The sequence below is a fragment of the Hippoglossus hippoglossus genome, chromosome 7 (genome assembly GCF_009819705.1).
Source record: "Hippoglossus hippoglossus isolate fHipHip1 chromosome 7, fHipHip1.pri, whole genome shotgun sequence".
Taxonomy (NCBI): Eukaryota; Metazoa; Chordata; class Actinopteri; order Pleuronectiformes; family Pleuronectidae; genus Hippoglossus; species Hippoglossus hippoglossus.
This window is the reverse complement of record NC_047157.1, coordinates 7,510,981-7,535,339: the sequence shown is the minus strand read 5'-3', so window position 1 is coordinate 7,535,339 and position 24,359 is coordinate 7,510,981. Positions and strand designations below refer to the sequence as shown.

The window sequence follows — 24,359 nt, the reverse complement described above, 5'->3', positions numbered from 1 at the left end:
AATGAGGCCAAATGGAGCAGAGTGGAGACTCTAGTTTTTAGCCATGGTGTCTACTTGTAATTCTTTCCCTCGTTTCAAGAACAATACAAAACCCTCCAAAAATGTAGGGGCCTCTTCACACATTCAGTTAATCAGTGCCCTGGAAGAACTTATGTGATGTTGAGAGACACATCCACACTACTACATTTTCATTTTAAAAAAGCATCCACTCTGCTATGGTTACACCTGGTGTCCACACTACTCCAGAGTTTTAGAGCGGCTAAAACGGAGACATTACCCCGTTCCAGAAGACAACAGCCAGCTTTAGCCTCGGCTACCAGTGTATAACGCAACATGGATAATCAATTACAAGCGTTGCTGATGTTGTCTTTGCTCACAGCTGTTGTGCGGTTATATTCTGCATTTTATATGATACAACTGCTTACATGTGTAGGAGCCAAGCTATTATTCCAGCAATCTTGGACAATTCCCGTGTCCAAGAGGGGTTTTTAAAGAATTAAACCTGATAGGGACTCTAAAAAACACTCCTGTGCACAGAGATTGTTTAAGTTTACTCCCAGGAATACTCTCAGCTGAGATCGTAGTGATTAGTTTGGGTTCTATATGATAAGTCTATACAGATGCCTCCCTCATTGAATCTGCTGTATGTTATATACCAGCTGATTTCACACCTCTTTTCTCTGAAGGGTAATTTTATTTCTAGTGTAATCACTCCTCTGAGCTCACTGGTGGTGGTCTATAAAACTCAGTGGGAAATTCTTTTGCTTGAGTTTGCTGCCTTATAATTTACATATCAGTTTTTACTACCACCTGTTCATGTTTTTATCTCAACAAGACGTAACAGAGACAGATTAGAACATCACTTCAGCAAAACATGACGACCTCCTGTATATGTGGCTTTTCCACATATAACAGGCATGTGGGTAATTCCAGAGGGAAGATGGGGGTTATTTTATTACGTTGTTGCTGTACAAAGTGTGTGATAACACTATGCAGTTGCACCCAGGTAACTGAACTAAAGAACTGGGCTCTTTATCTAATCCAGTTCTGTCGTCAGGGAATCATGGAAAGTCAAGAAGTCTGACTTTTAAGAGTATTTTCCTGCGGTCTTTGAATGGATTACGATATGTTCTGAGTCAGACTTCAATTGCTTGGTTTAGAGCTTTTCTACAAAGGTGTACCCTTGCAAAATCTGTGTCTGCTGTGTGGCTTTTTTCAAAGAATATATGCAGTGAAGTGAACAGAATTGGACAAACAGAAAGGCATGATGGGAGGCTTTGATGAAAACGGGCAACAAAGGCTCAAAGGGAGAAACAAGGACTGATGGACCTGTTTGCCAGCTAGCCCACACTCTCCAGAGTTATTGCACATTTTAGACTTTTAATTAAAAATGCAGGAGCAGAGAACCTGCTTGGCATAGCAATAAAGAACTCTGAAATGAAAAAGCCTTGAAAGATGGAAGAGAGCAACGGATCACTTAGCCTCAGTCCGTTCACCTTGACTTGTAACCCAGCCCAAACCAAGAGTGTATCACTCGTGCTGATAAGAATCATAGATGGTATTGAAAATAGACCCAGAGACATACATGTAGTGACATGCCTGTCTCTTAACATGCCAACAGTGTACACACAGACATACTGTGTAACATTTAACATGTCCAAACATACTGTATATCATGTGAAATGGACAACTATACATTTCTTGCAAAGCACCAAGAGATGATTCCATTGATTTGTAAAATACGTGCATGTTTGTTGTATAACACTGTGCACTGCGGTACTTCTTAGTTTACTTCCCTAAGGGTAAAATATATTTAAAAGATCTTGATGCTTCTCATTTGAAAATGTATGCACATAATAGCCATCGGCAGAAGCAATCCTTAAATTCCTGGCACACGGTCTCCGACATGGCACCTCCATCCATAGCAGCTGCGGTTGTAAAGTCACTAAAATAAAATTTGCACCAAAAAGGTTTTCATTGGTGAAATGTGTCATGATCTAGTCACTCAGTAAGTCATTGGTAAACGGAGTTGTTTTGAAAAGAAGATGTAAAGTTAGCTGGTGTCAAAGTCCCAGTTAAGCTTTCCTTTAGTGTTGGAGGAAAGTTGCAGTGACCTGGGAGGCTCTGGGCAGGGACTTGGATGTACAGTGACCCGTAAAACCTCCCTCTTCTATCCCAGACATAAAGAGCTCAGAGGACCGGTCTGCATGAGATCGGGGCTCCCCCCGGGAAACTGGATCAGTGACAAAATTCCTGCATTTCTGAAACAGGGCAGCTGCTGTGGCAAGCACGGCTACTTATTGTCAAAATGCCAAAAACATCAGGTTTGAGGAAAAGGCTTTTGGTGCGACACCAGGGGGGTTAGCAGAGGCCCTAATGTGATTTGTATTTAGGTCAGCTCTGCTGTCACTCCAGAGCAGCTCACATCAAGACAAAACAAGTGAGGAAGTGAAGTGAAGAAGAATGAAACATTTTTTTTCTTGCCCTGTAAAATTATATTTGTTGTAGAATACATTAAGGACGTCTTTGAAAAACCTTTGGAAATACATTCACTTACTATAAGTTTACTCCATAGTTGGATACATCTGGGGGTTAGTTACGTTCTGTCACCTTCTGGTTGTTGGCTCATTATTCACTGACTCAATGCTGGTAAATTAGACCTATCATGTTCCCTGTTGTCTCGTGGTAGGCACCTGTTGCATACCACTGTCCATATGCCAGTCAATGAGGCTGGGTAACGTAATGCTGGTATCATTGTTTCTGCTTCAGCTCTTCAAGCGAGGCTTTCCTTGTGATCATGGAGCTGCTGGAAGTTTCCTCCACTCAGCCTCAGGTGTATGATTGAATTGAATTGAATGATCAGGCCTGGCTGACAGTGAGTGTTTCAGTTTGATCCCAAAGGTGTTACACAGGGCTGAGGTCAGGGCTCCGTGCAGGGAGTATAAACTTTGTGCTATCTACCTGTTGCAGCAATAAAATACAGTCGCAACAAATCACGTACCTTACCCTCCCTCCCCTACATGGAATCTGTACATACAGGAAGTAAGGGAGACCCGACAGTTGGGGGTCTCATGTTCACGGGCAAAATATCATGGGATGTTCTGACTTTTCCTGTGCTGCTTTGCCTCTCGGACAACAAGCCAGTCTCTGTAACTTCCTTTCTTTCTTCCCATCCATCTCCCTGTCAATGGGTTGTCACGGTGAACCCAGGATGAACAGCTCCTCTCTCCCATGTGACTTGTCCTTGATGTTTCCTTCTGTGTTTGCCATTATGTGTTTCATTTTCTTCCCATTTTCATTTGTCACCTTCAATCATCCCCTCCCATTCTGATTACGACCTGCACATGTGTCTGTCTGTCAATGTGTGTGCGTATGCGGACATGTGCCGTGCCTGAAACTTGTTTTGGTTGGCTCAATCCGATGTTTCTCTGATGCAGCTCAGTGGCAGGCGGGACTGATATATGACAGTTTTCTGACCCATTCCGTTCTGTGGTTTTATGTCTCCCCTCTTAGCATCACCACATGTTTAATTCTCCCAGAGTCCTTTGTTGCCCCACCTGTTTCCCCTCTCCCCGGCCTCCCTTCTCTATACTCTCACAGTCGTCATTTTCCTCCTCCCAGAGTTCCTATCTCACAGTTCAGCAGTCCCACCTGTAATTACATCGGAATCCCGTGTCCTGTAAAGCTGTCATACTATTAACTGCCAGGTGCAGTTTGTGCAGGCCTGTCACCAGCATTCCATATGCCTCTGTCTGTGTCTCCCGCTCGGCTTCCTCAGGAACTTACAGGAGTGAATTATTAAAACGTCAGTTTCAGGATAATAGTGTCTTATTAGAAGTTGTTAAATCGGCTCAGTGCTCTTTTACAACCTGGATCTTAAAAGATCCAGGTTGCAATAAATCAGAATTTTCCTTTAAAGATGTTCAGAAGACACACTTATCTAATCTTACTAAAATGAATAAACAGATTGGTGTTTTGATATTGAGCTGCTGTGGGGATTAAATCAGGATTTTCACTTTGGGAATTTATTGCCATCTAAGATGTTAGACTTTCTGTTGTTCCCCTGAGTGATGGAATTTGCAAAATGTGTATCTTATGTCAAACCCCCTAAAGATGACAACTCTCCTGACAGATGAAACCTCTCAGGAATTTCCCCCCTCTTTCTCTCTCCTCGCTCTCTGCCTGCCCTCCAGGCTGACAGATTTCTCTGGCTTTAGGGAGGCACTCGGCCGGCCCATGTTGTTTTAGCCAACAATGGCAAGGACGTGATGGCTTTCAGAGACAAACACAGATATCTAGCTGAGGATTTCTCACTGGCTTGAGTGTGTAGCTGTGTACACACACATACACACATAGACATAGACACAGACTTTACCATCTCTCCATCGAACTGAGAAATAAACATGATGTGGTATGTGTCCCTGTGTCTGACCTTTGCTGTGTTATTGCTTTCAACAGACAACACGCCTCTAAAGTAATGCATCACTGAAATCCTGACTTCACAGGGTTGTCGTAATCGGTGTGCACACAAGAGAGATGGTTTGGGGTTGGGATTGTAGTTCGACATTACCATTGTTTTAAATAAGCTAATCGGCAGCTAGTTTATGTGTAGCAAAAAACAATGTGACTAATGCTCATGAACCAGGTATGAGTGACATTAACTAAGCTGCATCTTAATGGAACAGTTTTAGGATGTGGATCTTACAAACAAGACACTGACAACATTTCTTCCAGTCAGCAGCTCATTGTAAAACTGATATGATGTGATGCGAGTAATTATGAGCTCAGTGCAATCAAAGGATCACATCTGTGAGTCTAATATTATAAAACCATGTGATGGATCTTTTCAGTAGCACAATGAACTTCAGATGACTCAGCTAGTTAGTCAAAAGCAAATGAGAAACGTGAAACACAATTACACTGGAAAATGTCCTCAGCATGCAGTAGGTCGGAAGCTAACACAGATATGGAAATTCAAGGATATTTAATGGAAATACTGTGGTCTCTGAGACACAGAGTACAATGAGAAATACGTGCAGCATTGATGACCTTGAACAATTCTTAGTCTTCAGTAGGTTCCTGGTGCCGTATACTCTGTACAACCCATTTTCTTCATTATATGAGGAGGATGGAGTTCAACTACGAGGAGGACAAATAACTATAACAGAGAAAGTATGGTCAGTAATATATCAGGGACAAAGGAAAGAGAGGTGAAGTCTATTATTAAATAGAATTAGTGATGGAGAGAGTTGGAAACAGACAGTGAAGGGCCCAGTGGAAAAGAAGTGGAGGAGAAGGAAAAGGATAAAAAACAGTAAGCAGAATAAAGAAGATAAGAAAGTACAAAACAAGAAAAAGTTGAAATGAAAGAAAAAGGAAACAGTACGAACACACATGAGAGGATACGTTTCTGCAATGGGATTGAATACACCTTTTAAAAAGCTACAGGGTTTGACATCTTAATCATAAAATGAAATCATTTAAAATGCCTGTGTTATCTTGTCCTTTGCTTTTGCTTCTCTCTCACATTGTGCTGCAACACTCAACAAAAAATGGGAGCAAGTGCCATGAGGCAGCTTTTAGCATTTTCCAGCAGAAGCACGGCGCCTCAGAGAGTCTTGGCCTAAAGGAACAAGTTCTATCACAGCCTGCGAGCTGTTGCCAGGGGTATGCCCAAATCTGACTCCCTGAATCCCACCTTATTGTCACTCTGAAGCCCCTTACACCATTTTACCCAGACACTGTGGCCTTAATACCATGCAGCACTGCCATTTTTGAAATTCCACAATATTCTCTTGTGACCATTAGAACAACAGCGACAACTACAAAAAAGGTTTCAGAGCAGTCTTTTTCCCTCTGCACTGAGTGGATAGAAGCATGTCCTGGAAGAGCACTTGAAGCAGACATGTTTGAGTGGGCTCTTAGGGAAATATATGAGCCCTGAGATGGATGGAGGCGTTGAATGTGGAGAGTTTGGGTCTTGGTTTTTTCAGCAGGCTATACAGCCTGTTTGGACAAGTTGTCGGAAAAAGAGCATCGTAGATAACTCAGGCCTTCCTTTTTCTTCTGTGCACAACAGGACGAACCTCTACAGTTTTGCAAGTTGACAGCATGCAAGTGTAATGTCTGGTTAAAGGACAAAATATGTCATGTCCTGTCTTTTTGTAAAAGACTTGCAGGCAACATTTGTCTCAAATTAATCTAGTGATATAGTAATGTACTGTGTGTATTGTTGAGCCCTTTCAAAAGGAGAATTTCTGTCACTTGGGACAGACATTACTGTTTATCTGTCTATCCATCTCTCTGTCTATCTATCCATCCAAACCTAGGTTTTGGGTTGGCTTGGACTTTTATTGATGGTGGATTTGATGCATTTCTGATGTAGAGGGATTTTTTACTGACTTTCTCAGGTACATGGTACCTGCATTTGATATATTTTTTGTTGTTTGGGAGCAGTAGTTTTATCTGTTTGAGAAATGTGAGGGTTTAGGGAACTCTGCCAAAACACATTCTTTTTTCTCATCCTGGCTCACAGTTGATCTTGATCAGGCCTTGGTTACAAATTTCCCACTGGAATTCCCCTGGGTCCTTTTCCCCCTATTAACTTCCAGGGCCTCATTCTGGTCCAGGCAGGGTTCAGGCTGCTGCAGGACTATCCAGCCTCCAGGCATCCAATTCCAGCCAAGGGAAGAGTGAAAGGCAACAGCTCATCCCCCAGTTAGCCTTTACCTGAGGCCAAAGGGAGTGTGGGTTGAGAGGTTGAATCAGGGTCAGACGAACACACCCCTAAAGACACCCTTGAAGCACTCCCAGAGTGACAATCAGGCATAAATCCACGTTCTTCTCCCACTAAGTCACTGCTGCTCAGAGTTATGATAAATATCCCCCATATAATATAATAAGCATTGAGCTGTAATGGCGTTATGCATCAAACAAGCATCTTGTATTATGAGTCTTGCTGACTTTTATGTTTGTTTGCATTTGAAACTGTCCTAAATTTAACTGAAAGCTGATCTGAAGGCTGAGCCTGAGACTATTTGAGCTTAACAAGTCTGCTGTATTGAAATCAGGATGTGTGTGTTATATATATGTGTGTGTGTGTGTGCTCTTGTTCCAAAGTACATCCACCCCCTTCCTCTTCTTTTCATGGCTATATTGGTGCTAAAGTGGTGTGTTTGTTGCCCCCACTCAAGCCGAATCTCTTTCTTTGTCCCTGTGTGCTTTTTTGTTTTGCATGTCTGTGTGTATGTGAGTCACTCTTAAACACGCTGTTGTATTCGATCTATGCTTCTCTCTGTCCTTCAGTATGGCTCTCTCCTTCTCTGTTCATTCTGTGCAGATTGAACTTGCTGGTTACGATGCTAGTGGAATCTTGATCAGCTCCAATTTACATCGAGACAATGGCAGGAATTGAAAGGCGATTTCTCTCTTTTTCCTCTCCTCTCCCCTCCTTGAACCTCCTAGTCCTTCTTTTTGTCCTCCTCTCTTCTTCTGCGTCCCTGCCAACAGCCTCCACACCACCTACTTTATTGTGTTTTTTTTTAGAAGATGGGTGTCTTGAGAGACAGAAAATAATGGATGGAGAGGGAGCCTCTTCGACAGTAGACTAAGCTAAATGCTTCTGGACTTCATCTGTGCCCAAAAGGACACAGCCCTTCTGATAATGAACTCCACACTCTTGTCAGTCGCGCACACACACACACACTTACACACACACACACATTAAAGCCTAACATAAGCTTGTGTTGGCACAGCCGGCCTTCTGCCAGTAGTTTCTTAGCGGCACTGTGCATACATGGCACAACACCACACTGTCCCATCAATTAAGATAAGCTTCATTTGGCATCAAGGTATCATAGTCACACATTCCAATTCAAACACTGATCCTGTTTGACAGAATTCACCCTCACAAATAGCGGGCTGCACTGTGCACAAGCATAAATCATTTCATATTTGACTAAGTGCTGCAAAATTAAAACCAACGTGACATAGTAATCAATGTTAATTGTATATAAGCAGACAGCTAGGTGGAAAGGTGTACTGACACCGTATAAAGCATGTGTATTTCAAGTCAGTATAAATTTATAATGTACCAATGTAATGTACTAATGAACTATTTATTATGTACCTTTGTACTAACATGAAGAGTTTGAGATTATAACCTGACAAGAAGTAATTCTATCATACTTACATATTGGTGGGCTGGCCTGTTTGCTGTCTTACCACAGTTTTAATGGACGGTTGAAATCACTTTGATCTCTTTGCATTAAGAGAAGAGACTAAATGTCTACGTTTGTTAGAGCGGGATTGAGATGGCTTGTCTCTGCAAATATAGGAGGGAGCTTTCTACTGACTGTTGGCCTACATTCATGAAGCAGCCAGCTTCCCTGTGTACGGGACCTCCAGAGTGCTAAGCTACCTATCCATGGTCAATGTATAAATATCCTAACTGTTGTTAAAGTTTGTGTTACTTTATGTTACAAAAATTACTTTCCGGAGAGTAATGTTATAACTTGTTCAGTGGCTAACACACATAAATCATCAAAGGCAGTACAAACAGAAGTTAGATAGCTGGGGATTATGGATTAAAAATGACAATTAAAGGAATTTAAGTTAAGGAATTCATTTTCAAGTATTTTGTAGTGAATTCAGGTAAAAGGAAGAAAAAGATAAAAGCAGATGTTCCAAACTCAGGATGAACTTGAGGGACATGGAGCCTAAACCAGTTATTAGTCCTCGTGTGATGTGGTCCAGTCTAAAAAACTAACATGGAATTAATATACGATGCCCCCCACCTCACCCCGCCACAACATTTTGGTCACTTTAATCAAAGACTTATAGCAAAAAAGTTTACTAAAGCTTTTTCTAAATTAACAGTAAGCTGGATTTATTTCTAAAGAAAATGGTTTGCCTTAATTTATGCACCACATTTGATACATCTCTCATTAGAGCTGAGGTCCAGAACAAACACCCAGTGCAGTACAAACAATTCACAACACCAGAATAGCAATATAATAAGATATTTGCTTTGTTGTTTGTTGTATTTGGCTTTGGAGTAACATTTTGTAGCCCTTGCGTCTGAAGTGTTCTGTCTGCAGGCCATAGACTAGTTATTAAATCTTAGGGAAAAAAAGTCAGCAGCTGCTCAAAGAATTTTTCAGTATTCTTCAACAATTCTTGCACATGCTGCGTTCTGGTTTTGCTTCGGGAGAGTGGGGATCTTTCTGACTGCACCTAAATCAACAAATGAAGAACTGCTAAAGAAGTGAGATCATTCTACTTTATTATTTAACAATGAGAAATATCCATTTTTCATTCTCTATGCCCTGTTCCCGTCCTCCGAGGCTTCAGCCACCGTGACGCACACCTGATGCATCACTATCCCTCAACAGAAAATGATAACAAACAGAAATGGACGCCATCAAGTCTCAGAAGCCCAGGAGGCATTTGGCCTCACAGTTTACAGTTGGTGGATTACCTGCAGTCAGTCACGGCCATTATGTTTTCGTTTCGCTCACTTTAGCCTGACCATCAGTACTTTGAATAAGCTGAAATTAGACCCATGCAAATCACTCAGATGGTTTGAGATGAACTGCTGACAGTTAGGGTGAGACCTCCTCTCTGTGGATAGCCATTAGAGTCTGATGCTTATTAAAAAGCCATTTTCCCAAGAGTTTAGCTTTATTAATGGAAATGTGCAGAGTGGGGTGATGGTCGTGTATCATCCTGATTCTTGTGTGTCTCAATGTCTCTTTCTGCTGATGTGTGCACAGTTGTATTGTGGTGTGCATTTGTGTAAACATGTGAATGAAGGAGAGCACCAGGGCATGGTGTGAAACCTCTGGAGAGCAAGCAGACAGTTTTTTTTTTACTTCGACGCTAGTCGGAAGAATTGAAATGTGCAGAGAAGAAAGAAGGGGAAAGAGGTGTTTTTTTCATTAACAGGAAACTTTGAGAACAAACTGCTATCAGACTTACTCGTTTATTAAGCACCGAAAGGGAGCTTGAGCTTGTCAGGGGAGGGATCGGGGCTTAATTATTGTATCTGCCGGGGAAGTGTTGAGCGAGGATTGTGGAATACACATTCAGCCTCGGAACAGATTGTAAATTATCACCCTCAGGCCACCGCCACAGCTTCTCCTTTTTAGATCAGTGTTGACAAAGGCTCGGAGGCCGGCTTTTGGTGGGGTGTGGGAGGCTGGGGGGTAGCCTTTGTTGTTGGCTTCTTGTCTTTTTGAACCCTCTCCTCCCAACCACCTGTCTTCCATCATGGCCGATTATCAATGATCTGAAGTTGAGCTCAGTGGGCACGCTAATCAGTCCTTAGACTATGATTATCATCCCCTTTCTCATCTTGTGAGATGAGGGGCAACAAAAATGTTTTTACAGGTTGGAGGGTTATTGAAAAGAATGAACCCCCCCAAGTCATACACCACCTTGAGGCAGCAATCTCAAGTTCATGGCAGGAGGAACTGTGGGGAGGAGAAAGGATTAAGGAGAAGGGACCAAGGCGTCTAAAGACTGAGGGTATTGTTGCTGCCTGTTCATCAAAGCATAAAGAGAGCTCTGAAAGAGTGACAGGAAGGGGGGTATTATGGAGGTACACTGCTGTCCTCTGTCTCTATCACACACCCACACAGAATCCAAAAGTTTCAGATAAAATGTTGCCCTGAACTCTGAGATGCCACACTCTCATTCTCAATCTCTGTCCTTCTGTTTTGTCTTTATCTGCAAGAGGCATTACAACATTTGTAAGTGGAATATTTGTAAGGGCCTTCAACTAATTCTGTAACTCAGAAATAATGATTAACCGCTTGACATCATAACATTTGGGGTTAAAAACAACTTTGTCCTTCCTTCTGGACTTTGCTTCAGTGTATTATTCATTCCACTATTCAGAAATCATTTATCAAGACATGTACTTAAGTTAATAGAGCACTGTTTTGCATCTTTGACTTTCAATTGTAGTGTAATGTTGTAATTTTTACAATGTCAATGATTGAATCAGCCGTTGTGGTTGTGTTAACATGACCACACAGATCCTAAAAACCAGCCAGTCCCAATAGGTCTCTGCAAGGAGATTCAGAAAGTCCCACACATGCACTCACCCGAGCACACTTCATCCTGCCCATTCTGGGTTCGCTAGGTTCTCATGTCGGGAGATTATTCACGGGGATTTCGTTCTAAATGAGGTGAAATTATTGCTCTCAGTGAACCAAGTCTTTCAGAAGTCACTGCCAGGGCTTGAGCTGCTGCTTTTTGTTCTGCTTCCCTTTGTTGGCCGGCATGGCGGAGTAACCTGACCCCGGATCTGACAGGCGCTCAACTTAAAGAAAAAGCAATCTTTAGCACTGACTTTAAGTTTCAACTTTTATTATAGTGATGACCATGAAGCACTATCAGGGGGTTGATACGTTGGTCTTCCTGTGGCTCTACTACTACTGTATGTCTTTATTTTCCAAATATTTGCCTCTCATATGTTCCATTTTAACAATAGTTAAAGATCCAATGATCTTGTACTCTCTACTTATGATTATTTCAATTGCTTGTTTTTAGTTTTGAACTTTTTAGGACAGAACATTTATTTGTCTCTGAATCTCAAGCCAGTTATCAAATTGTTATGGTTTGCAGCTTTTTGGGTTTAGGAGATTGGGTTCAGATATTTCCCTTATTTTTGGACATTTTACTAAATTAACAAATTCATTGAAAATTAAAGAAAACCAGTTCCTGAAACTCAACCTCTTGTATTAGTTTCTTTTAGGGCCATGTGCTGTAAAGGCACATAGCCAACTTGTGTTTGTCTAAACTTGGGAAACGGAAACCAAGAGGTACGACATTTCCCAGTTAGCACAACTTAGCACTTATTTCCCACATTCTTCACCAAGTCCTCAGAGGAAGGGATTGCATGTTGCTGTTGCGTAGCTCTGCTCCTTCCAGGCCTGGCTGTCTGCCATGCTGTGGGCCTGTCAGTATGTGGAGGCACTTGTGTGGTCACTCAGTAGTGCTGTAAATGCCTGCATGCACAAACACCATGTCACTTTGATGTCTGGACCACAGGTTTATTTAACATTTGAAGACAGTGAAGTGAGACAAGACTGCTTGTGTTTTAGTGTGTTTGTATGTGTGCACAGCTCTTTGTGCATGTAAAGCATTTGACTGGGAAGTGCACACAAACTCAGCTTCACAGTTCAAACCCTCCTCCTCCTCCTCAGTCGTCCTTTAGGTCCCCTTCTGGCCTCCGAGTCATCTGCAAACATCGTTAAAATACTCGATGCGGGGACTGTTAGCCTATTCCAGAAGGCAGCGGAGGATGTTTGCGCCGGTCCATTATCAGTTTCACCACAAGTTCAGTCATTCAGATTACTTCAGCTGAATGGCAGCCAAATGCAAACACCCCAGTAATATTTCCATTCCAGATTCAGCCACTTGCTTCATGCCTTTCCAACTTGGGAGCGACCTGTTCTGCTGTGTTGCTCACAGAGGGCTGACGCGTCAGGGGGAAATCATGGAGAGACGAGTGTTTGTAGGGCAGAGCCTGGCTACATTTGGAGTTCTTTTTTGACTGGGGGGAAGGGGGTGTGTTACTGTGGTTGGGGGTCTTCTCCTGCTGTTTAGCCTGCCCTTTTGTCTCCCTAATGACCTGGCTGCGTAAAGTTAGCCGCTCTATTCAGAAGGCATTAAGGGTCATTTTACCTGACGACGGCCATTTCCCCCATCACAAGCCTGGGGGAAGGGAGATGTTTGAGAAGTTCCTCCGCACCGGAAAGCCACGCTGCCTTTTGGACGCCAGTGTTAACCATCTTTCCAATCACCTTTTTCCTTGGTTGTGTGGTCTTTGTTAAAATAAGCCGTTCTGTTCATGTGATAATGTGGCACTTTATAGATTATTTTGAGGATTTCCCTTGCCCCCACCCCTTCTCATGGAGGTCAGAGGTTGTGGTATAGTTGCGGCACAACAATACCGGAGCTGGTAGGGATTCACTGTCTTGCTTGAAGACACTTAGATGCAGGTAGATGCTTGCCTACAAATATGCTTGAACCTGGATTCTTCATTTCAGGGCAAATTCCAAGAATTTTTGTCTAACATCAGCGTAGTTTCAACTGGTCGTACAAAGGCACCTTAAGCATCTGTTGTGCCAGGGCCTCTGAAATAATTCTTATCAATCATGTTTAATAAAATTAGAAAAATAATTATGGAACAAAGGGACTGGGAGAGAAACATTGAGATTCCAAAGACTTGACAGCAGCCCGGAAAGACATTAGATCTTTTCAAACAGGCTACTTAGACATATTGATTCAGCTTCCATAAAATGCCTCGGATAATTTTTTTCAGTTACTCAGTTTTCTCGATGTGCATCGAACAGCAAGTAGATGTCCAGGATACAAAAAGAGCAAGAAATCAATACATCATATAGCATGTTTATAATTAGACTGGAACCAAACTGCACATGTCAGGTTATGTAAAGTCAAATTTTGATGAAGCTTAACTTAATTAACTGAGCAGCATTAATTTAGAGAGAGATGTTTTTCTATGAAATATCTTCATTTAGCATCAACACAGGTAAAAAAGCCCACATTTCAGGGCATTACAAAACAGAAGAAGGGAAAGTGATAAGATTTTGATGAAGGTGACCTCTTGAAGTTTTCCTCTATCAGACCTGAAACACATCATGTAAACTGAAGTTATTTGGGAATCATTAACCCCAACCTGGTTATTCATCATAATAACATATACTAAGGGTTAAGGCACTAGCATGAGTCTTTTCATTAGCATTCAGTTGCCAACTTATGGTTAAGTGCCCTAGTACTGTACCTGCTCGGTTGCTAAGGAATTGGCACTTAGGTAATGAAATGCACATTGCTGATGGGGGCACTTGATTGTGCTGAGACTGAGCAAACAGGGCCAAATGAGAGGGGAATGGCAACTAGAGAGGGAGAGAGAGAGAGCTGGGGATGGACCAAGTGAACACCAAGCACATACTGTATTAGAGACCTGGAGGAGAAAGGATGGCAAGGCTGCTGCTGTTGGCACAGATCCATCACAAGAGTCTGACAAGTCTACTTACATAGTGTTCACTCTACAAATCCTAACTCTCAAGGATCTTTAAGAATTGAAGGATTGAAGGCTTTGCAAAAGATAAGGAGCTCGAATCAGTATCTAACAATTTTCTGCAAAATGTAAATCAAAGTGAATATAACCTTTTGAGTGTAACAATCTCGTTTGTGCCTACTTGTAATCAGATCAACAAAACAGAAGCAGTCAGACCATTCACTCAGTAATCACCTTGGTGAGATCACTTCCTGTATAAATGAACGAATGATTGCCAAACGGAAATGAAAATACGATCCAATTTGTTAAAAACTTGGAGACTACCCTTTCAACAGCCCACTGACCTTTACATAAATGCATTTCGTAGGTTGTATTTCAATTTATTTTTCTGTGACTTTCTGTCATTTCTTATCGCTACTTCTATTTCACCCAGTGCCCATAATTTGTTTTATCTCTTCCCCCTGCTGATAGCCCCACCCTTTGGCCAACCTCCATAACATGCACAGTCACTTCTACACCACTTTGGCTCCGTTACCTTCAAGCCTCCCACAATCAATGACCTTTGCTCCTACCTTTTGATCCCTGTCCTCAGATTCTTCCCAGCATTGTGGTGACTTCGACTACATTCATGCTTCAAAAATTAGCCAGTCATAACAAGACTACCATCTTTGTCACCTGCCTGCTCATTTATTTGTAACCATTTCAGTGGGAGCTGAGGTCGGACAGCCAGGTTGCAATCTTTGATTATATTCCCGCAATGAGTAACAGCTCAAGTTAACAATGAAACCTGAGGAGGCCATTTAGTCGAGTATTTGCGCCTCTGTTGACTTTTGGACATTTCTCAAATTCCTTCGTCCATTCATGTTTTGTGTGTATGTCGTCACGTGTCAGTGCACCGGTGGCCTTGTTCTGGTGTAACTTCCAACAATGCTGTGCATCCTGCACTCAGATATAATGAGCGCTTAGTCCCGCCATCAAACGTCATTCAGTCGGTGGCATTGGCTATTTGCTACAGTTAATGTTTCATGTCATTATCGACTATGTCATTATCAGGACATTGACTTCCCATAATATCTGAGAGGGATAACCAAAGGGACACCTTCTGATTGTTCATTTTGTCCAATCAGTAAGCTCAAACACAAAGCTATTCAAGGTACAATCAAAAAGAGAAAGGAGGGAATTGTTGGGATTTTTTCATGCTGGAAATGGTTGTTGATTAATTTTCTGTGATTGATTCACTTACTTTCTCAACAATACTGTTACATGAGTAGGTCTAAAATATGAATAGTCCAAAAATGAAAGTAAATACTGCAATATGGCTTTTGGTCAAACAGCTTGATACTATTAATTTTACTCATCAATCTTACATTACATTTTGTTGTTCTATTTCTTTCTACATCTTTCTACTTCTGCACAGTTTGATTGTCCTGTCTGAGTCTCTGGAAACGGCTGCTTAGCCATATAATCTGTACATAAACGCTCAAACGCCAAGGGTGAAATTTATTGAAACTGCACACTGGCTAAATTGCTACTTGTAACATGGAGGCATTTACAAAAGTCTGTGCTGTGGATGCAGGTGTTGTCGGAGCAGCAGAGGGGAGGACGAGCAGAGATGAAGGAGTATGTGGGAGAAAGGAAACATTATTGAGTCTGGAGAGCTCAGAGATGGGGAGACTTATTGTCAGGGTGGAACATTCAGTAGAAGGACACAGATTCAGTCTTTTTGCTCACCTGTTCAATGTGGGAAGTCTCACACACAAAAGAAAACTCTAGTCTGAATAAGTCGAGGGAGTGTACTGTGCAGACAGACGAGGGTGAATTGGCGGCCAGTCTTGTGCCTAGACAACAATCGATGAAGCGGTAAGATTGTGATACTCAGGGTTAAGATCTCTGAAGAGCAGCATGGTGCCATTCAGCATAAAGTTTTAAATTTTGTATATGTATTAAAGTGTCAAAAATCACATTGCAAAATTATGTATCAATTTTTGGGGCTTGAAAGCTGTGATAAACCTGAGTTTGATGAAAATAGCTGTGCTTCATTGGTCAAGCAGGCCTCCTCACAGAGAACCATGTACCTGGCCTTAATGGCTGCACTTCTTAGTTCACCTCTTTCCTCTCAACATTTCTTGTTCACTCTGCAGTTGGAGGCTGCGTTTGAATTCAGGCTATTGTGATAAGTCGCAGTGATTGAAGGTCGCAAACGCAGGTGCAATGACTCAATGTTTGCTCATTTGGATTTGTCAATTGGCAGTGATAAGGAGCAAAGAGGGCTGGAGTGACACAGAGAGAGAGAGAGAAGGAGAGAGGTGAACAACCGGTTCATTAAAGCAGCTCACTAATGATTTACAGGGGTTTGAGAAATGCACTCAGCGAAGTAAGCGAGCCGAGATGAGGAACAGAGGGTGAATCACAACAGCACTGTTTGTGTCAGATTTCCACTTCGTCTGCCAAACAGTACAATTAAACACGCCGAAGTTCAAATAGTCACTAGTGCTGTAAAACACCACAGACTTCTGGGCCAGTTTGTACAGTATTTTCCATTGTCTCTCCACACACACAGTCAACATGACATCTTATAAGCTGTTTTCAGACATGACCTGCGGGTAAATTCTGGATTATTATTCAGGCGAGAGGTGGAGCAGCTGGGTGCAGCAGACAGAGGCAGGCAGTGACGTAGCAACACCGCTGCAGGGGTCATTTTCTTGACAACACACAGACACTGGTGTTGCCTCTGATCACCACAAGCTCTCTTTGTCGGCGTCTTCTATGTGTGTGTCACTGCTTTTTCACTTTTTGTTTCTTTCATTTTTGCACCGGGGATCCCCTGCTGTGTTCACACATCGACTTCTCCTAGATTTCTACGTACATTTTACTAGGAGGTCAGGCGGATAAAGTGCATGTTTGAAAACAGCTTTACATACATGTGACTATATAGCATGTTTTCTATGAAATTAAATGCAGATTTGAAAATATAAGGGAACGTTTGTGCAGATGTAAGTTACAACATCAGCTGTTTCCTCCTTCCACCTTCATGACTCTTTGCCATATGGTGTATCACTTGCAAAGGCTTCTTGGAACGTCCGAGTGTGGGGTTTAATTTCAGCACTTGACTGTACTGTTGTGGCTGTCATCCTTTGAATCACTCTGTACTAATTGAAGTGATTCTTGTGTAGGTGGTTAAAGAGACTAGAGAGGTTTGAGCCTGTCCATGAGGACCAGCCTGGCGTATAATTTACATGTATGGTTTACCATGATCCATGTTAGACTTTTCCAGCCATAACCATGCAACAGAAGTAGACCCCCTTTGAGTTACGAGCTATTCATTTTGTCTTGGCAGTCCAGAGTCCCTCCCTGTTCAGGGAAGAAAGATAGAGAATAATATAATACGAAAGACGTTTTTATAACATCAAGCAATATGTACAGTATATCATCAATGTGCACAGCTAGATGACATCATTGTCATTGTCACGCTCTTTCGTAAGGTTTGCTCCCACTTATCACCAAGTACATGTGTGAGGGAGTGGATTACAACTAAAGTCGGTGTAAAGATGCAAGTGGCGGTGTGTTTGCTTTGGAAGGCGTTGATTGTGGCAAAGAAAGTGTTTCAACTTGAGCAGAAGATTTGTTCTTACCCCAAGGCTTGATGACTCCAATTCATGAACACACATAGACAATATGATACACTGAGATCTGTGTGAGACAAAAAACACACTACACTAGTAACTTCAAAGGAATCTCACAGCTGTGCTAAATCTGATAATAACATAAATAGACCAGAATGCAATGCATCCATAACACATGTTAAGGGATGGGAAACAGCTTGATCAGACACAGCCCAGCATTCATGAACTGTTTGACGTACTTACATTCTCATATTCTTGACTCTGATGGGAATCAGCCAGTACATGCTTGTGTTGATGAGGTCTACAAAAAGACATTGTGGGAATTAAAGAAACCCACAGCCTGGAACTTGAGTTCAAGATTTGCACCTTGAAGTGTCATGTTTTGTGGAGAAAAGGTATACGTTATTTATGTCCCCTCTAGATATTTTGGTAAATTTCTTTATTTTCTGGACAGAAGTTTCGATTTTTTGGTCAACAATACAACATGTTGATGTAGTCTCATTGACATTGGTGCCCAATTATCATGGTCTCGTCTTAGTAATGGAAAGAAGTAATTGATACAATTAAAATTATAGTGGTTATTTTAGTTAATTCAATGCTACTGGAACAACATTCGATAAACCAAAAATTCTGGTAATAAATTTCAAAATACCCCATGAAATGTTAGACATACATACAACCATACATGTTATACAAATCTAACATTTGCATACTTATTCAGGGAATTCCTGGTGTGCTAATATCCCATTGGGTACCATCACTCAGCCTCATACAGAAAACTATATCTGCGTTTATATTGCAAAAATATTATTTCGAAAGATTGCCTTGGTCCAGAGGACAATTTGAATCCCCCCCAGATGAACTGATTCAGATCCCACTTGGAAGGGCTGCGCTCATGTCTAATGTTCTCCATAACCTCCTCTGCTTTGCAGCCCACTGGACTTCGAGGGGGACACATAAGCCTTTGACATCTGGTTATAATTTCTCAACATTTTAAATTGGATATTGGGATTAGCCTGGGCTAGCCATGTGTCCCTGGGCTCACTGTTGATGTAACTGCATAGCTTAGCTTGTAGTGGGCAGAGAATCCTTGACTTTCCCATGGCTCATAAAGCAATCCTAGCACTTCCACTGCAAAGTAATGAGAAGCTGTGGATCTCAGGTTCAACCACGGGGGTTAAAAACCAAAGCCAGAGAATCCACCACTGGCCTGGACCATAGCCCAGACAGTAGAGTGAACTGCTGTCCAGTAAGCCCCTGGGCTACAAACAGAAACCATTCAGTAGAACAACAGACAAAACCAGTGAAACCAAACCCTAAGAACTGCTTCAATTTCCCTCTGGTTTAGTTCAAGGAAAAGAAGACATCTCATCATCTGTCAGATTAGTCATCACAGTTGGAGTTCTGCAATGTTATTCATGTGGACCATAATTAAATTATACTTTTCAGTTTTTATTGGCACATTCTAATGAAAATTTAATTCTTTGTTTGGCCAGAAAAAGTAGGAACATGGCTTTCATTAATTTGATGATAAGATCGTTCAATGTTAAAAAAGATAGTGAGGCTGAGGCTTTTCCTTTATTCTTTGGCTAAAGGCATAACACTGAAAAGCTTCATGAATGACAATATCCACTCGCAGACACAGTGTTAGATCTCAGTTCGATGTTCAGACGTTAGTTTGTGATGCAGCGTTTTAACATTTTCCCTCAAACTTCTTCATCTACTGTGAGTTTACTAGTAATTGACTCCATTTTCCCGAAATGGCTTTCAACAACCTCGCGGGAATATATTTGAAATATTAATTCTGTTTACAATGCAATAACAAGTTTTTCAAGATTATATGAGAATACTTTGAAGGTAATGGCGATGATGATGATGATGATGATGATGAGGGACACTAACGCAAACAAGGCCTTGCTGTTCTAACAGTCTGTCTCCAGTGTTGTAGAACCTTTTCTGCCACTGTACCCTGTCACTGAACTAACAAAGTATCCCCTGTTCTGTTTAGTGCACTTTGACAAAGTCACAGTTTCTCTCTTGGAAATCATGCCCGAACATTTATGTTGTCCTCCAGTGATTTAGTTCCCCGAATGCCAGCTGCAAAACATCACAGCCACTTTATTATCAGTCCTCTTCTACAAGTAGCTCGTTATATAGCTCTCACTCCTTCTACTACAGTTGTACATCACTTTGGCTCCTCATAAAATGAAACCTCATTTTGCTTTTTGTAAATTGAACACATCCCAAATGGCTCAATGGCAACAGGTCTCGGATCATAAAGAGTACTTAAGCTCTCCACATAGGCAGGGTAATTAATTGCTTGTAAAGTATACCACATTGCTGAATCCATCACGTTCCGCCCCCCTCAATAATCTCCCATGTTTCAGCTTTCTCGTCCAGATCGACTTAAACTCCCCCTGCAGCCATCTCCTGACTGAGGCCTCGTGTTACCATGGTGATTACCATGGGAACACCCCTGCCAAGCCTTGTTAACCCCCGACCTCTCAGGATCTTGTTCTTGACAGCTGGCGTATAGTAGCTCCATCCCACCACATCCTCTCCATTGACCCAGGAAGTGCTGCCTTTTCCCATCGGAGGTGGCCTCCAGGTTTGGAAAACCTTGGCACCCCTCCAGTGGACATCCCAGCCAATTTCTCTCCACTTATTGAGGAGTAGGAGGTTTTTTATTCGCTTAAAGGAAAAGTAAAACCAAGAAGAAGAGGTTTGGGAAGGGTATAGCCAAGAGCCACCTGGCTGTGGTGGATGCGATAAGTGCTGTACCTCAGCTGGTGTCAAACTAAATAGCCTTAGGCTCCTGCTACCCGTCACTACTCCACTGATCCAGTGGCTGAAAGCACTACAAACCAAAGCCAAATGTAGGGTGGCAGTTATTATACATAATAAGAAACAGATTCTTAAAACATATGTTCCCACTTGACTAAGCCCCCAGAGCTCAGAGAGGAAATGTTGTATGCCTGGCTTATGAATGTGGTCTAGAAGCACCTGTCTGGATTGTTTTGGTAGTTTTTCATCAGAACTGCTTTTATTACATTAGGTTGAACTGTTGAGGAAACCTACAGCTGTTTAGACCGTGCCTCAATCTATTGGCTGTCCCTATAGCTTTTCATACAGGCCATATGTTTCTAATTATGGGGAGGGGTTAAAGGTACATGCATGAAATCATTCAACACCCACGTGCGCACAGTCAAAGCACTAGCAGTGAGTGTGAGCCACTGGGATGTTGTTCAACAACTGCTTTAATACTTATTGTAATAAACTGCAAAATGGACAACTCATGAACGTTAGAATCAGACTTTTAGATGATTAAATCTCATTTTTACTGATTCAAAATATCTAAGCACCATTTTGCATTGGATTATTGAATTTGTTTCAAGGCAACAGGGCATGTCCCTGAAGAGAAAATATGCTGGCTCGCTTATTTCACAAAGAAGGTCCTGGTCCGTTAAATGGACTTAATAGATTTGCCCCCACTCACAGTAATTATGTGTGTAGATTAGATAATGTCTTAAATTTAACACAATTATTATTGAAAGTACTAATTATCGAGGGAGACCGAAATGAGTATGTCAAGAATGGTCTGGAAAGTCTAGAAAGATATGTTAGTATTTAAAAAAACTGCAATCAGTTGGGTATCTTCAAACTTTATATAATTTGTTGAAAGTAAATACTGTTTCATCTTCCTGTGTACTGTTCTTAAAAAAAAAAATCACATTTCAAGATAACAACTTAATCTTAATCTTATGACATTGTTATAGCAGGTAAAATTCCTGTAGAATAAACAATATTTAGCTTTTATAGGGGATTCCTTTCCTTTACACAGTGTGCTGTAGAAATATCTTGACCTCGTTGATGTGGAAATTCTTCGTAACTTTGCGGGAATTTATTGTTAAAATGTGACTCATTCCTGGTATCTGTTATCGCCCACTGGCGTCTTCTGTTTGTTGGGACAGGAATCACTAAACCCTCTGACAGCTCTCGGGTCAAAAAGGCAGATAAGAGATGACAGTGTCCATGGTGCCGCTGAAGCAGATATCTGTGTGGTTTATTCTCCCAGGTCATGAGTTTCCTCTGTCAATAATGAAATCAGAAAAGCTTTGTTGTTCCCATTTGTCAGCCCTGCTTTAATCACAGCAACATTTTCTCCTCGTTATCAGAGATTACGCGCTTCTAAAAAGGTTTCTAAAACTCATTGGCCTTGGTTGATCGCCAAGATCTTCAGTGGTGCAGCTCTCTCCATTTGCATTATCAATTCCACTTAATGCAATTTTTATATGCTTATCCAAATAGAATCATTTAGAACAGTTTAGTTAATTGTCCCGAAGGGCAAAACGTAGAGCCTGTTCTGCTTTGTGAAAATCTTGTCATGCCTGAAAACACTTAACCTCACTGGAAACAAGCCCATCACAGGTATAATTCTGGAGATCTTGTTAAAGTCATGATTTGCAGTGCTTTGCTCTGTAATTATACGAGAGCTGCAGCTCCTTCAGCTTCTAATTTAGAAAACCTCATTGTCATGTTAAACCTGTATTAACAAGACACTGGCAGACATGATGCTAATGATAATAGAAATTAGCAGTAATTTGGGCATCTGGGAGCCGTTGCTTCAGACTGTAAATGTGTTAAATGAACTTGAAGTCTGCTTTACATATGCTCATCTCATAGCTCTTAGCTGTACCAGTTTCTCTACCCTTTTCTACCTTCAAGTATATGTTTCACTTTGAATAACAAAAATATAAATTTATTGGTGGTGGTTGGACTGTCTTCATTTGAGGCCTGAACATTCTGAAATATAGCTATGAGCACATCTGTCGTTGAGTTCTATGACTTTAAAGCTGCTTTGAATGATACACTTTCAACAGAGATGAAACTCTCAGATCTGTAATGAACCTTTGTGTTGTCTTTCCGACTATGTGTTATCCCTGTGCCCAAGTTAACTCTGCTGGATAAGGCCAACAGACAAGACATGTCCTCAGTTACCCTCCCAGATACATTCAGAGAGGACTGTGTAGTCACTTGAGTCAAAATAATAAAAAAAAATGCATTTTCATCAGTATTTGATTTAAATGTATTCAGGCCACCGAACTAATTTCTGACAGATTCATCCAGCCATTTAGTTTGTTGAAATGATCTTCACAGAAGTGTCTCTTCACACTGCAGATCATAACACAAGCTGACAGATTCATCATGAGTTTGATTATTAAGACAAAAGTGTTGCATTGGGCCTGACAAAAGGATTAGAAGCATTTTACATGCCTGACTTGATTCAAACACTTTTGAATATAATCCCCTTCATTTGAATGCCTAATGAGACAGATTCTGTCTGGATTCTCACGCATGCTGTCTGTTAGGGGCTGTTATAATCATTGCCGTCAACTGTAATTGTACCTGAAAGTTCATTGCTTCAGAAGAGCGATCAGGAAACAGAACAATAACTCATGTTGTCTGTGTATCAGGAGGTGTGTGACTGCATGTACAAGAGTTTTCTCGAGCTCTTCTCAACTTTGTCTTTACCTACAAACAACCTTGTTTTCCCCATAACCATCCAGCCTAGCTATTATCAGCAGTGACGGCAGGAGGAACTGAGGCTATTCATTAGCTTTGAACAACTGTGGCCATCCTCAGTCCTTCTTACCACTGTTTCAAAGCCCCTTGACAACCATGTGAACAATACCAGCACTGGTCATGGCCACAGCATGTGTGTGGTCCTGTCCCTGTTGTAAAATAGGCAAGACAAAGCACTTTGCATGCGTAGACTTTGGCTTGAGCAGGTCAATCCGTTTCCTAAGGTGAACCCACTTTGTTGAGGGACAAGACAGAGGAATGCAGCCACAGTGGATGTGAAGTGTTTTGTGTGACATGGACTTGGATGGGATGTGTACATAGAAAGCCTTGTTACTGTCTCATTGACATGTGAGGCATGTTTGACCTTTGGCACTTGCCTAGCCAGAGGCAATCCCTCTCCAGTCTAGCACTGGAAGATGTCAATAGACAATCTTGTGAAAATTCAATAATGTTGGTTTTCCCAGGGAAAGTTCAATCCATGGGTGAGATTTGATGGGAGGTCTTTCAATAAGGGCCCTTTGTTTTCCTTTAACTATGTGAGGGTGACTTTCATTTCTAGTGGACAAGACACCGTAGCAATCAAGTGGATGCTTTTCTCTGTCACTGATGGAGATCAATGCAGCCTCATCGTTCGGGCTGCTCAGTCGATGGTTCCCTGAGCTTCTCTGTAACTAATGGGCTCTTGCATGAGGAGCTGACTTGATGTGAACCTTCTTTTCAATTCAGAAGAAGAATGGTCCCATCAGCTATGCTCGGGGAGACGACTTCATCTCTCCACTGGTAATTAAATCACAGCTACCACTTGCTGAGGAGCCAGAGAAAAGCACACTGGGCCCACAATAAATGAATCAATGCCACTGTATCTCCATTTGCCTGGTATAGGGGGGACAACGAGGAGAATGGAATGCTTTAATGAAAATGCTGTGGTGACCTGGGCAGTGGAGAGAGGGAGGAGTTTATGCCGTTACTTTGGGAGTCCTCTTTTGTCGATGGGCCCACTTAAAACTTACATTGTGCCTGTGGCTAATTTAAAATATGCAATGAAAATATTAACTTTGTTTAATTTCTGTGAGACATATAAATGCAGGAAGTTGTCTGTATGT

The 24,359-nt window shown here is 41.6% G+C and overlaps 1 protein-coding gene across 9 annotated transcripts in view; it reads left to right on the top strand.

Annotated features, from left to right (window-relative positions):
• Positions 1 to 24,359, top strand: part of agrn (agrin) — a 248,933-nt gene that overhangs the window by 5,768 nt on the left and 218,806 nt on the right. The gene's annotated exons all lie outside the window — the stretch shown is intronic.